General features: G+C 42.2%; 1 protein-coding gene across 3 annotated transcripts in view; it reads right to left on the bottom strand.

The window, feature by feature from the left end:
• PAM (peptidylglycine alpha-amidating monooxygenase) overlaps nt 1–14,331 on the bottom strand; it is a 123,372-nt gene extending 109,041 nt beyond the window's left edge. For all 3 annotated transcript variants that reach the window (XM_064641772.1, XM_064641769.1, XM_064641765.1), the window contains exon 1: nt 14,223–14,331. The gene's annotated coding sequence lies outside the window, so the exon portion shown is untranslated. The remainder of the gene's footprint in view (nt 1–14,222) is intronic.
• Nucleotides 14,332–15,243: the final 912 nt, after the last annotated feature.

Raw genomic sequence — 15,243 nt, forward strand, 5'->3', positions numbered from 1 at the left:
TCCTGAAACCAGGAAAATCAAGGGTATGTGCTTGGCCAAGGCCAGCTGTTCAATTCGCATTGTTAGACTCTAAGAGGAGATACTACAGAACGCTGAGAACCTCACCTACAGAAAGGTGCATGCAAAAACAACTCTCTCTGGAGGTGTGATGTGGCAGACGTAAAAGCCCCAGTGTACATTTTCTAAGATGCCTGAGCAACAGTATTGACTTGCGAGCACTTTATTAATATTGCTACACTATGCTCAAGCTTTATTTCACTTTATCTAAGAGCTCTAACACCAGTATTGCTGGTCTTACACTGGTAATGTATTTTTTCCAAGTTTCACTTCATGTAATTCAAGTATCAGAGATGGCAATAAAGGAAGTACTTGCAATGAAAATTGACTTCCCTAAAGAGACGAGATACTCCAGGCCTGTTAGATCCATTTCCTACCTAGTCACAGTTCTGGATCTAGGGCAAGAGCATTTGAAAAATAAATTAAACCAAGGAGTGTGAAGGGGATAGGACATGTGACAACAACAAAACCAGCTAGTGATAGAAACTACTCTGAAATAAGTAAAAAGTATCAAACAAAAAACTAAGTATTTGTGTAGAGTATGAAGGTTTAACTATTGTACTAAGATACTTTTTAAACAGAACCTAGAGACTGAGTGACACAGTTCTCTTGGGACATGCTTCATTTAAAGCCCTGATACTCATTTAAATCACATTAACTTAAAGTTCACACAATCCTGATGAAATACCTGCTCATAACTTGCCACCAGACCTCCCAACCACAGAGCACTTTAAATCTACAGTAATGGGCTCATCTCCAAGTATTGTACAGCTCACAAGTTTTATATTGACAGCAGCACAATGAAACCTTTTTTTAAAGTATGAGGCTATAACCAGTAAAGCCAAAGATTAGTTACATAGAAATAAGTATTTATATTGAGACTCTTAAACGGAAGTAACAAAAAAAGTTAATGTTTTAGTCATTTTCCTGAAGCTCAAGGTTGCAAAATGGAATAAAACAGTCATATAACGAATCCACTAAGAATATTAGCAAGTTTTTTACTACTTTATTATATAAAAAGGGATAGAATTGCTGCTAGAAGTTAACTATTTACTCGCAAGCAGTAGGAACAGGATAAGGACAAATCTCAGTAAAAGCCAGAGTATAGCCTTGGGAAGACCAACAAAGCAAACATCTCCACAGATCAAAGATCCTACCCTATGATCAAGCAGTAGTCTGAGACTAAGCACACACATTTAAGAGAAGCTATGCCAGTTCAAAGCAAAATTTCTAAAACAGATTGTTTCATGCTTACAATTAATTTCTGATCCAGTAGCTACTACAAAAAATAGTCATAAGTAATCACCTGAACAGACAACTTCTTGCTACATTAGCTAACCATGAAATACCTTTTCCAGCAGGAAAAAGGATGGTAAAGAAACACAACAATATCAAAACAAGTAATTACTACAATGCACACCCAAGACTCATAAAGTTATCACAACAGTAGAAGTATAATCCAACAAGTTGATATGACTTTTGTAAGCAGCCAAAAAAACATTCCAAATTCTCTAACACATTGCTAGCTTTGAAGACTATCAAAAATATAAAATGGAAAAAAAATCCTAAAGTATGCAATTTTATTTCCAGTCTGATTAGATTCAAAAGCCAGCTAAGGCAAGCAAAGGACTGAATTGATCAACAATTCACTACACACGCCCATAATTTCCATTCATATGTATCATGACAGCAACAAAAGCATACAAATCAATCTGGTAATATAACTAACAGATAATTCTGGTAATATAGATAACAGATATCTGGTAATATATATAACAGATAGATAATACATTATCACCCTCACACATCCTTAGGAAGAAAAGGCCAAGTATCACACAACACAGAATGCTGTTAAAAGATCAACCTCCAAATCAGAAATGAATTTTGAAGACCACATAAAAACAGTAAAGCATGTCTAAAGGCAGGTATGAAAATATTTATTCTTTGTCACAAGCAAAAAAGAAGATTTGGTAGCTTTTTACTTTGTTCAATTTAATTTCTTCTGAAGATGAAACGGATCACATCAGATGAAAGCAGTTAAAAAGAAGCAATGTGCACTCGATATCCCGTGAGAGTTAAAAAGCCACTGTCAAACTTTTCAGTACAGGCCACTCCTGCAAGACAATCTGCCAGTGTACCCCACACCAATATGTGTTACATACCAGTGGGTATTATGAAAGAGATATCCCTCCTGCTTGTCAGATGCAGATATATTGTGTACACTCCGTAGATACATACTCTGCAACAGAAAACAGCTACACAAAAAGAAATGTTTTTATTTTACTAAATGTTTTTAGAAAAAGCTTTCAAGATAACAGGAGTCAAATATTCTTCTAGGGTTCATATTATCACTGTAGGAAAATTGGTTACAATTCCTGCTAATTTGGAGCCTCCCTCAAAATGGGTTGTCTTCAAAAGGTACAGGCTGCCCAGAAGCCACACAGGGATCATCCAGATCACTACAACTATCAGAGGCTGGAGTCATTCAGAAAGTCATTCCGCAGCCCCATCTGGACAGTGAAAATGCCTGACAGCTCCCAGAGAATAACAGCTGGTTACTGACTGCCTTACACAGAGATGCAGTGCCCATTGTTATCATTTTGACCCAGCAAGCTGTATTCGAAGAGGTATCATCCTGCATGGGATCCAACGAAGGCTTTCTCTGGCATTCCAGCTGCTAACAAACCACAGCAGCAATCTGCACAGTCGCACTGGATTCAGCAATCCACTCTCACAGTACTGCCCCAGAGGTATCCACAAATAGACCCATAGTTTGCCATGGGCTGGAAGCCCAGTGTTTGGAAGACTTCAATACTTCCCCACACTGTAAATCATTCAGCTATGTGGATGATTTTATCTGCACCACTGGTCCCACTGAACAAGAAGTAGAAAAAGCACTAAGTAATGTCACTGGGGCAATGCAAAATCATGGCTGGGAAACTAACCCCAAGAAAATTCAAAGAACTGCCACAGAAGTAAAATGTGAAAGGATAATCTGGCAGGGACTTCACAGAATGATGCCCAAATCAGCTGAACAAACCATACTTTATAAGGTAGAACTGCAAAGTAGAAACACAGAAAATTATTGGTCTTCGAGGGTTTCACAGGCAATTTATACCATCTTTGGCCCAGATATGATCATTATATAATATAATAATAAAAAAGGTCAGTTCTTTCCAGAAGAATAGAATTGCCTTTGAATAAGCCAACAAGAATTTTGAGCTTGAAACCCTGGTATCTCACGACCAAGTGGCTTATTGGAGTCTCTGGCAGCATGAAGATGGGTGGCTGTGGTAGGTTGACCTTGGCCGGACACTGGATACCCAACCAGCCGTTCTATCACTCCCCTTTCCAGCCAGACAGGGGAGAGAGTAAGGTGGAAAAACAACTCGCGGGTTGGGATAAGGCACTTTATTAAAGCAGAAGCCAGGCGAAAGCTTGCACATGCAAAAGAAAAGTGAAAGACAACAAGGTTTATTCTCTACTTCCCATGAGCAGCAATGTCCGGCCACTCCTGAGACACAGGGCTTCGGCACACGTAATAATTCCTCAGCAGGCAGCCATTAGACAATGAATGTCTGCCTTCCTGATCCTTGCCTCAGCTTTTATATCTGAACTGACGTCATGCAGTATGGAATATCCCTTTAGTCAGTTTGGGTCAGCTGGCCTAGTTGTGTCCCCTCCCAGGATCTTGCCCTCAATTGAGGAAGGAATGTTACAGTGCTGATGCTGTGCTCAGCAGTAGCCAAAACACTGGTGTGTTTTCGACACCCTTCTAACTATTAATGCAAAACACAGCACTGTGAGGGCTACTGTGGGGAAATGAACTCCAGCTCAGCCAGACCCAATACAGTGGCACATACTACTGAGCTTTTGGTTTCAGTTTGCTCCCACCATCACAAAACTACAACAACTTTGCGCTGCTTATTCAGTCCTCACTGAAACAGAATCACCCAGGAGGCCAAGGTAAACTGACAGCACAGCTACCAGATTGACAGCAGGTACTGTGAAATGATTCCAGTCAGTAAACCAGGAAGGTGCAACAGATCAGCACTGTCAAGTGGAAATAGTACATCTCTACACTTTTATCTCCCAGCCTAACCAATGTAAGTGCCTTACAAGAGAAAACAGCACAAATTGTCCTGGGTAATGACAGTGGGCCTCCACCTTGGGCACAGCAGGTCCCACCACACGAGCAATTAACCCAAGAGAAGAATGGATACTTCACTGATAGGACATCAAGATACCTGGAAGAAAAACTGCAATGGAAAGCAACATCCTTTGAAATGGCTCGGCAAACCTTCCTAACCTGTCAAGGGAAGGGGGTAGCAGGCACTATGTCCAATTAATGGCTGCAGCTACAGTGCTGGAAGAACCACCAGCTTTTGAAGTCTTTTTGCTGAATCTTGGGCAGTACATAAAGATCTCACAGTACGGGCTAATAAATGACAAGCAGATGATTGGATAATACACGGCGGACCTCTTTAATGGTAGGATTCAGTGTGCAAAACCATTGCTTTCTGTGGCTGAGACATATAGATGCCTACACAGCACATCATGGTGCGCCAGTGCAGGAATAGAATGCTGTTGCTGATCAGTTAACTAAGGTATGTATTTCTGCAATAGGACGTGTCAGCTGAGTGGGCTCATAAGAAGTCAAGTCATTGATAGTTGCTACCTACGAATGGGGACAAAATAACAGAGGTTCCTTGCTCCAGAGAGACCATTCAATATGTCTTTTAAGAATAGAAAGCAAGACATCTGCTGCAACAGCCCTGGGGAAAAATAGAGCACTGAGTGGTCACAGGCCACACTTGACAGACATTACACTGGACCTCTTCCAAAGGGCCAGGGTTTGCAATAAATACTGGTGATGGCTGATACATGTACAACTACCTGACTGTATTGCCTATTTCCACTTCCAACCAGAAGGTCACTAAGAAAGGCCTTCACTTTTTAAGCCAATGGTTAGGTATTCACACTTGTGTTAAATCAAATAATGGTTGTCATTTCCAGGAGAAACGGTCCAGTTGTGGGCTGGTGAAAACCAGTTTATCATATATGAGTTTAACATGAGTTTATCATATATCCCCATCAACCTTGTGGAGCCAGTTTAGTAGAGCGTACTAATGCCTTACCAAAAAACAATTGTGAATTCTTCTACCCACTTGTCCTTTGGTGGAATTGGCCAACGGTTCTGGCATGAGCATAGTAAATCTGAATAGCAGGGTGTGAGTCCAAGGTTACAGCACTTACAAACTATTGTTAGGCTACCACCATACAGCAACATGCATCAGGTTCCTGACTGAAACTGAAGAGAGGTGTGTACTCTGGTACTGGAAGGACAATCCTGTTTACAGTGATCCCTGCCAAGATACCAGCCCAGGTGCCGGAAACTACATTCTTGATTTCATGACACAGCCAACACTCCTTAATATGTTCTGCAACATATATTTTGTAAAAAGTTATGTTTTCCATCCATTCAGCAGAAAGCATATGAGGGCACTCTCCCAGGAACACTAACCCGCAGTGACCTGCAGATGACAGTGATGCTCCAAGTCACACTTGCCCCGCGCACTTCTGGGCACAATGGACACTCAGGTGAGAACTAAAAGGCCACATTTAGTGCTAGTCAACATCCAAGGATGACAGGAAAAGGAGTCTTGAAAACAAGTGCGTGGGAGAAGATCACCATGCTTTAATGACCCTTGCAGGGATTGCTTTATCTTGCCCTTGCTATGTGCTACTGACATCTTACAGAGAAATACAGATTGCTCTCATCAGTAAGAGTAACTCTCTTTCTTTCATGCAAACTACAATGTTAAAATATCTTTGGCATGACAGTTATGAAGATCCATTCCATTCCACAAAAGAAAGACCACAATAACTCACTGCCACTACCAAGCTGTGAAACTTGTGACCTAGGGAAGATATGAAGGATAATTGTCCTGTCTGAGTAAATTATAAGGGCAATTTCTCATGGGAATTATAAGGTAATTTCACATAAATCACTACATCTTACTTCGTGTTATTAAATAATAACTTAAGCCCACTTTAGCTTTTGAGATCACATCATAAAGAAAGACATTTTCAGGCCTGCAAAGCTGTCAGCAAAAAGAGCCTCAAGCCATTTCAAGAGTTGGACCTTTACCACATTGCAGCAGGTAGACTCTGAACCAACAGATAAACTAAGCTTTCTCCTTCCCTATGAATCTCCACAAGAGCCATTTAACACACCAGTTTTGAGAATGATTATTTTAACTAAATAGACTTCATCACCCAACATGTGCATTTTACACAGTCACTCATAACATTCTCACAGATAAACTGATGAAATACAGTCTAGAAAAACAGTTAGGTGGACTGGCTGACCTTCCAGGCTCAAAGGGCTGTACTGATCAGTGGTACAACTTCAACTGGAGGCCAGACACTAAAGGTGTATCCCAGGAGTCCATACTGGCTCCAGTCCTGATCAACACCTTCATCAATGATCTGGATGGCAGGGCAGAGTCCATTCTCAGCAAGTTTGCAGATGACACCAAAGTAGGAGTGTCCAATACACCAGAAGGTCATTCTGCCATCCAGAGGGACCTCAACAGTTCAGCCAAGAGAAGCACAAAGTTCTGCATCTGGAAGGGGCAATCCCATGCACTGGTATGGGCTGGGAGATGACTAGATGGAAAATAGATTTGCAGTAATTAAAATCTCATAAGTGTCACATGTAACAAAAGCTTTGTTATATAGGAATAGCTTTTATAAGAATAGCTAGGTTCTCCCAAATTAGGTACCACAGAAAGTTCTTCTGAAAGGACTACTCTAAATTAATGTACTCAAAATTGTGATCAAAATACATTAACACTGCTTCAATAAAAACTTCAGTAAACAAGCAGAAAGCAAAAAGTATTTTAAGTCAGGATAAAAAGCATGCTTTAAAATCCACCATAAATCCTTAATCTCTTCCATAATGAGATTGGGATTCTTAGTACCATAAAATCTGGCTCCTTAATTTGAGGTCAGGGTAAAACATGCTTGCAAAAGGAATTAAATCAACTGAATTTAACCACTCTGAATACAAATAATCCATGGAAAACTAAAGAATATAGCATAGAAGTCTGCAATATAGCAAAGATTTAAAATGAACAATAGCTTTTTTTTCACCTCCTCTTTAATGGACTGCTCTAAGCAGGCAAGGCTGACTTGATCAGTTTTCAAGTTTCTTTCTTCACTCCTGCTTTAGGGCAGATGAATGAGGTTCAGGGAGAACTCTATTAAGCTGACTTTTAAAGCAAAATAATCACTGCCACTCCAGAAGAGTCCCCAAGCAATAAACACTGTTGTTGTTATTGATAAAACAGACTATAACCACTTTCAGTACATTAACAGGTGTAAAGGTGCAGTTTCACACAGAGTTAACTCAAGTGGGAAGGGGTACAGGGAAGAATCATAAATGATTCTGTATCTGCTTGTAAAAGAAAAAGCTATGGCTTCCTGAAAAGATGAGGATAAAGAAGGTAAGCACAACTATGTTGGATTATGAATGCACGTCAATGAACCTCGTAGAACAAAGCATGCAACTATTCTCAATAATTTTTAATGTAATCCTTTAAACATCCGTTGAAGACACCAGAAGTAAGAAATTTACTGCAACACAGGTTAGTTGTTTGACCCATTTCACTCTTGTCTTTCCTGTCTCCTTCTCTCTTTTACATCACTTCACATTAGCCTGATCTTCAGTGTTAGAGTCTTTCATTTCAGTTTTTTTAGTCAGTGGTTCATATAAGCCCTTTTCCTATTCCAGTTTTCCTCCTTGTGAGCCCATCCCCAAGAGTTCACAGAATTTCTCCCTCTCCTGGTTGCACATCCCTACCAGGTCATGGTCCCAACAGCATCCACAGACACCACATTACTTGCTTGCTTCAGCAGACTACCTTCAATTCCACTCCTCTCCACACCAGTTCATCTACTTCTCCTTACGCTCTTTTCTAATCTCAACTTGCAGTCCTCTTATTCTCTTCACAGCAAAGCAACATCTCAACCTTGATATGGAAGCCTTCACCACCAATATTTAATAACTTGTCAATGTTATAGGCTGTAGACCTCAGAAACTTACTGTGGGAAGCATCAGCCTTCTAAGTGTACAAGGCTGACCATCATCCTGTAGTTTAGAAATGTACCTTGGCCCTACTGCTACTTAACATCTATGTTCCGGTGCATTAATTAATTTGTTTCACTGGAGGTGGTTTAATAAAACTGAATCAAAGACAAAGAAGCAAAGAATAATGAGAAATACAGAGAAATGAAAAACAGAGTGGTAGAATAAATGAAATACGAATTTACTTACATTATCTTGGCAAATTATACCATCTTTCCTTGATGAAACAGACAGAAGAGAATGCAATAAAGGTGGTCAGGGGTGGGGAGAATTCAGTATTTTTTCATCCATACTATAACATGGGAGATTATTAAACATGAGGAAACTGGATTAGAAGATGTGAAAAAAAACCCCAAACCTCAGTATGAATGGTTAAACAAAGACTACTGCAAATAGCATTGAAAAAAGAGTTAAGTGATAATTTCATTAACTGTGTTTCATAAATATAGCCTTAGTATTTGCATATCCAAACTTTCCCTGATGCAGCTTCCTTCCCCTTCCCCATGTCCTATCACTGGTTCCCAGAGAGAGGAGATCAGCACCATCCCCTCCACTGCCTTCCTTGAGGAAGCTGTAGTCTGCAATGGAGTTGCACTCAGCCTTCTCTTCTCCAAGGTGAACCCAACAAACTCCTAATTTTCCCAGTATGTAATGAAAGAAAGATAACCTGGACTGTTCAGCCCAACAACATAAGTCTAAAAATTAAACATGACTGTTCTCTTCAAATCAATAGAAGTATATACAGGAAAAGAACCATGAATTAAGCTACTGACTGATACTAAACAAGAAAAAATGAGTCTATGAAGGCTGTGAATAATTTAGGTTGGAAATTAGACTGCCATTTTTGAAACAAGTCAGAAGGTTTATGTTGTGGATCATAATTTTTAAGATGAGTAATGACTTTATCATATGGACTGAAGGACATTACTTACAGGCCTGCAAACAGAAAGCAAATGTACAGATAATAAAAAAATATGTACATGTGAGTGGAAGGGACAAAAGCAAAACAAATCTTCTGTAGTTTTATAGTGGTCCTCTAAGGTTAATCTAGCCCTGTTCCTAAAAAAACAATAATAAAAAAACCCCAAACAAAAAGAAAGGTTTCCCAGACCTTAAGTTCTGTGTAAACATTTCCTCATCATCTCTTTTTGTTCCCAAGTATGGAAGACTAATAATCTCTTTTTTGTACAAGTACAAAGACAGGAGATTCTGAAAACAAGTAGGCCACTTGCAACATCTAATGCTAGTGTAAGAAGCAAACTTCTTTTTTTGTTAACTAATGTAAGCCTTGATTAACCCTACACACTGGGGACTATGACAGAGAGATAGATGATTTTACAACAGACAAATTTTTGAGATATCCTTCTTCTGCAGAGATTTATACAGTAAATATTGTATCAGTACACCAGGACCATGGATGTACAACAGCACGGATTAAAACACAAGAACAGTACTAAGGAGATCACCTGGAGTCATAAAATCCAAGAAAGAATATTGGTAACAGAATGGAACTGCCAGGCAGTGGTGGAGTATGAGACTGTACCACACACATGAATCAGCAAACATGATATGATTCAACATCACCTTCAGCATTCTTTGTCAAAATGGAAGATAAATGCAGCAAAGATCATGAAACATCATTACCAGTCAAGAATAACCCAAAAGACATGGTGAGAACTGGATAGCCAGCAACGCTTTCTCCCCTTGTCACTGCAAGTAATCAGACTGATGAGATCCATCTGTTCTGGTCCTCATAAATCCAGGATGCAAAAGCATGAGTATGAAAGGATGAAAGAAATCTAGAGATTACAAACACAAGTTAATGAAAATTATTTTGTTCAAAACAGAAGTCATGTTTCCATCTATTCAATGATTCATTGAGAGAAGCTGCATTTTAAACCCCTTCATTTCATCTGGTTACACATCCTGTTTGGCTGTTGCAGAACCCTGGTATCTTAAACCAGAGCATTTGCCAAGTGACATCTGTTGCACAGAACTTAAAAACTTCACCACTGCAGCAGGAACAGCCTAGGTTATCGTTTATTGCCTTTCAGTTTCAGCAAAATGCATAAAACGGTTGGTTTCACTGAGTATTTTCAATAACAACAATATGTTGAAGGGCAGAGGGAAAGCAAGAAAATCCCTTGATGTAAAAAGCATGGTTAAGTGCTCACAGGGCTTGAAGTGCTGTTACAACAGAGTTCTTCAACTAATGACTGGCGTCTTCCTTAGAAACACGCTGCCTGACCTCAGCCTACTAAATAAATCAGAAATACTTGCTTTCTTTTGGCATCTCTTCACACACAATCTACATGTATCCTTTTAGAGGCTACTGTTAAATTCCATTCACATTCTCACAAAGAAAGAGTCTCTATGCAACTTATGTCTCTCAACAATAATAAACCCAAATATTTTAGATGTATACCTGAAAAACAGTAAGTTTCAAAAAACAGCACTAACCGTGAACTTTGCTTCCCATTCATACTACACTGCTTTTGTCAGTACTTGTTCTTTGCTCACATGGTCCCAAATTATACCTCAAAATGTTACTTGATTTTATTTTATGCTTCCAGAATTTTAACATAATCTTAACATACAAAGCCCTCCACACTTTCATTCCCACATACTTTTAATAGCAAATTTACAAAATCTCATTGAAATATTTTTAGACATAAATTATAAAGTAACCTATAGAAATTAGGATATATTGAATCAAAATATTTTTCAAGAAAAGCTTTTTCATCTTTCTGCAGGAACATGTTGAATCATTATTTCAAAATGGTTTTAGTTGATTCAACACCCTTGAGCAGTATATAAATAATACCCTGTCCTCCTTGTCTTGGCCAATTGGAAGAAACTGAATTTGAGTACAGGTAAGATTGACAGGACATTAAAAAGAGTCCTTCACTTATCAGAGAGAAATGAAGGGGGTTATTCATTAAGGAGTATGTTGTAAATCCTCCCTGTCTTTCAGCAAACCTACGCATTTCAGTTTTATATGTTCTGACGGCCTTACAAAGGAGGAAAAAAAAAGGAGAGGGGGAGACAAAGAGGGAGGAAGGGGAAAAAGTGGGGAGGAGAGGTGAAAAAGAGGGGGAAGAAAAGAGAGAAAAGTAGAAAGGGAAAAAGAGAAAAAAGAATGGGAGGAGAGAGATTAAAAAGAGAGAAGGGAGAAAAGGAGAAAAAGGGAGAGGAAAAAAGGACAAAAAAAGAGTATTATCAAGCAGAGATGAAAGCAAGCTACCATGCACTAACCTACAAATATTGCACGTCTCAATGGTTCCATCTCCTTCCAAACTAGTTTTATGAAGTCAGAAAATACTTAGTTGTGTCTTGAAAAAACATACTCTATTTATTTGATGGATCCAAAGATCGATCATGTAGCATGATGAAAACAGAACTGGGGTCACTAGTTAGAGAACATCCAATGTTTCTTTCTGCCACTTTAACATTAGACTGAGCTGCGATGCCTTAAGTAGAGATCTTTTTAAAAATTATTCACAATACGTTCACTATACAGACTGTCATTCTAGACCAGGTTGGTAAACCATTCTGGCAACAGTTTGCTCACATCAGCTAGCACCAGATATTGTTCTCAAAACACAAGATAACTAATATGGTATACCTGACCGGTACCACACAGAATATGGCAGACATGGTATAACCTACTCCATGAAGTATTTAATCCTAACCGTTATAAATTGTTTTAAAGTATAAACTAACTTGTTTGGCTTCGTTTGTGATACTTTTCAAATCTTTGTACTAATAGCTGTGAGTTTGGATAATATGAGCATCCCAGCAGATTTATTCATCTCGAATATGACAAGCAATAGCAGACCTAATTAAGCACTAAATGGAAACCTGGCAAGTTATAAAATTCCTTTAAATAATCTTCATTTCGTTGTACACACCATTGTTTTGGACTATGTAACATGGATACTTTTGTCAATCTGTAAAATGAGAACTTCAGAACAAATCCCAACCTCTTCGCTCCCTTTGAACCATGACATGTAAAATGGAAGCAATATGCTAAGAATAAATTTGTTTTCAATATGCATGCATTTTCCACCACAGTTCCCTTGTATTCCCATGTAAGGAATCAAGAAGAAACATCCTCTCTAACTGAACATTTTGTGGTATCAGCCACATGCAGGGAAATAACTTCCACAACAACAGATTCAATCGTATCTTGGTTTATTTGACACTCTGCAGCCCTGAAGTTCTCTCATTTGACAAGGAAGCAGATAAAGCAATCAAATGGTGGGTTTGGATTTTGGATCAGATCTCTGAGATTACTTGGAGCTTGCCTACACACATACCTGTGCAGGCCTCTGCCTCCATTTGCAAGGGAAAGGCTGTCTGTTCTGCATCTGCTTTTGGCTACTTGCTGGCTCTTACCTCCTACATCTGCCATTTTCATCTGTAGCAGTGGTGGGGATCACTGTATCAAACAAACTAGCTAAGTACGTAAGGATTAAATTGAACCCCCTTTCCATTTTTTCTGCATGCACTAGTCGACAAACATACATTAGTCTTCCAGTAAAGTTATTCCTAAAAACTAGCTCCTGATTTCAGATCTACAGTACAAGACACACTAGGGATTTCAGATCTTCAGCAAAAAACCAGAAATATAATCAGGAGTCTAATACGTAAGTAATTTTAAAAATTAGGTTCAGTTAAAATTTTGAGATTGAACTGTGATTTTCTGGAAGTTAGATTACATTACTGATGTTTTTAATGTGGGAACACCTGTAAAGACAGAGGAGGAGTACCCCAAATAAAAAAGGAAACAAAAGGCCTTATTAATATCAAGTGATATATCAAGAGACTTGAGATACTAAAAATGCCTGTCATCTTGTAAGAAGACTTCCATTTCCACACCAAACACTCTAATAAGTAGCTTAAAAATTCTGATTAATGCCACTGATTCCTCTTTTTTTTTTTTTTTTCTACTCCGAACGGTAAGAACACTCATCTGCAAGCCTACAGCAGGCAGCCTGAAAACAGTCTATGGTAAAAGCCACCCACGTGTCAGTGCCGCACCCCCGTGTTTGTGTTCCTCGAGTCAGTCCCAGAACCGACCGTGGCTTCACCGCTCCAAAGGGGCTTTGGGACGCACCCCTTCACGCACCAATTCCCACAGCACAGCCGCGCTCACGAAAGCAGATACTTATCTGGTACGGTCAAAAAGGTGTGCAAATCAAATTTATAAGAGAAGGATACACAAAATGTATATATTTTGAAACTAATGCATCAGATCTAATAAATGAGTTTTTAAGGAAAAGAATGAGGAGCGAAGGCTTGAAAAATAAATAGACAAACAAAAAAAGCCACTCCCAGGGACTGTTGGGAACCACACCACCGCAACTCGGAGCAGCTGAAGTCGAAACTAACAGAATGCCAACACTTGACCGCTTCCCATGGCCGGAGACCCGGAGGTGAAGGAATGACAGCGCAAGCGGGACAGCGCCAAAGTCCGGAGGGGCTCTGCGTGCCCCGCCTTCAGCCATCTCCCCACCGCCGGGATGCCCTTCCAGCCGGACCCCCGAGCGGGCACCCGCCCCGGGAAGGCACGGCGGGAAACTTGGGCGGGAGGGAGCGGAGCGCGCCGAGCTCCGGCGTCTCGGGAACGTCCGTCCCTCGCTCGGGACACAAAGCCCGGCGGGAGGAGCGGGGGTGCCCTCGGGTGCCGCGCTCCGCCGCACCCGAGGCCAGGCCGGGCGGGCCGGGGCTCCCCCGCCCGCAGCGCCGCCGCAGCCTCCCAGCTCGCCGGGGCAGCGCCGGTCCCGGCAGCCGCACGGCCGCGGCCCCGGCGGTGCCCAGGAATCCTCTCAGGGGCTCCCGCGGGAGCAGCCGCGCCTCGGGCGGCGCGGGTGGAGCCGCACGTGTGCCCGGGCCGGGGCGACACCGGCAGCGGCACCGCCGCGGGGCCCGGGCGGATCGCTGCAACTCAAAGTACCCCCTCCTTCTCCTCCCGCAGCCCCCGCGTGAACGCGGCGCAGGTGGAACTCACGGGAGGAAGCCGCGCCACGCCGCCGAGTCCCAGCCGACCTGCCCCCGCGGCGACGGCAGCGACACGGGCACGGACAGCGGGCGCCGTGTCCGCGACCCCCCTTCCTGCCCCGCCCCAGGACCGCCCCGCGCCCGCGCCCCGCCCCGCCCCGCCCGCGCGGGGAACGCGGCGCCGCTCACGTCGGCCGCGCGCAGGGCTCGGCAGGGCCGCTGGGGGGCGCTGTGCCCGCACCGCGCGTTGAGGGGCGCGGGGGCAGCGGAGAGAGGCGTCGGGAGCGGCAGGGAGAGGGGTCGGGGTGGGCAGAGGAAAGTCTCGGGGTCCCCAGGGAAAGGGTCTCGGGGTCCGCCTGGGAGGTCCGAGCGGTGCAAGCCCGGCGGGCAGGGAACAAACCTCGCCGTGCCGTGTCTCTCTGCCCTCGGGCGGGACCAGCTGGTTCCCTGTGCCGTCGCTCCCGGAGGAGCGGTCGTGCCCCTCCGGCTGCGGTCGGCGAAATGATGGGAGGGCTGTGCAGACCCCTCTGTGCGGGGCGGGAGCGGGGCGGGAGCGACCCAAGGCAGCGGGGAGCCGGAGTGAGGGATCCAAGGATCCAGGATCCGCAGGCTCCGATCCTGTACTGAGAGTGGCACAAGCAGTTCCCGGTAAGGAACACGTTTGCGTTTGGAAGCTTGTGGAGCTCCAGTGCACTTGAATGAGGTGGTGTTTTCAGTGGAATTCATAACATAAAATAGCAAGCTGAAGCTTGGGCATGTCTTACGATGAGCTGTGTTCCATACCCACCGCAGATGGAAACACTGCTCAGCATCTCTGGCTGAACAGGTTTGTGTGGGAGACCTTCCCAAGAGACTCATCTGCATAGGTCAGGTGGAAGAATTAGGACCCAAATCTGTATTGTTTTTAAGCATTAAAAACGGCATTGTAATGAAACATTACTTTGGTAAGAGGGACTGTCTTAACACTTCTTCAAAATATAAATATATATATGATAAGGCATAATTTTGCCACCTTCAGATTAAAGTAATAC

The sequence above is a fragment of the Pseudopipra pipra genome, chromosome Z (assembly GCF_036250125.1).
Source record: "Pseudopipra pipra isolate bDixPip1 chromosome Z, bDixPip1.hap1, whole genome shotgun sequence".
Classification (NCBI taxonomy): Eukaryota; Metazoa; Chordata; class Aves; order Passeriformes; family Pipridae; genus Pseudopipra; species Pseudopipra pipra.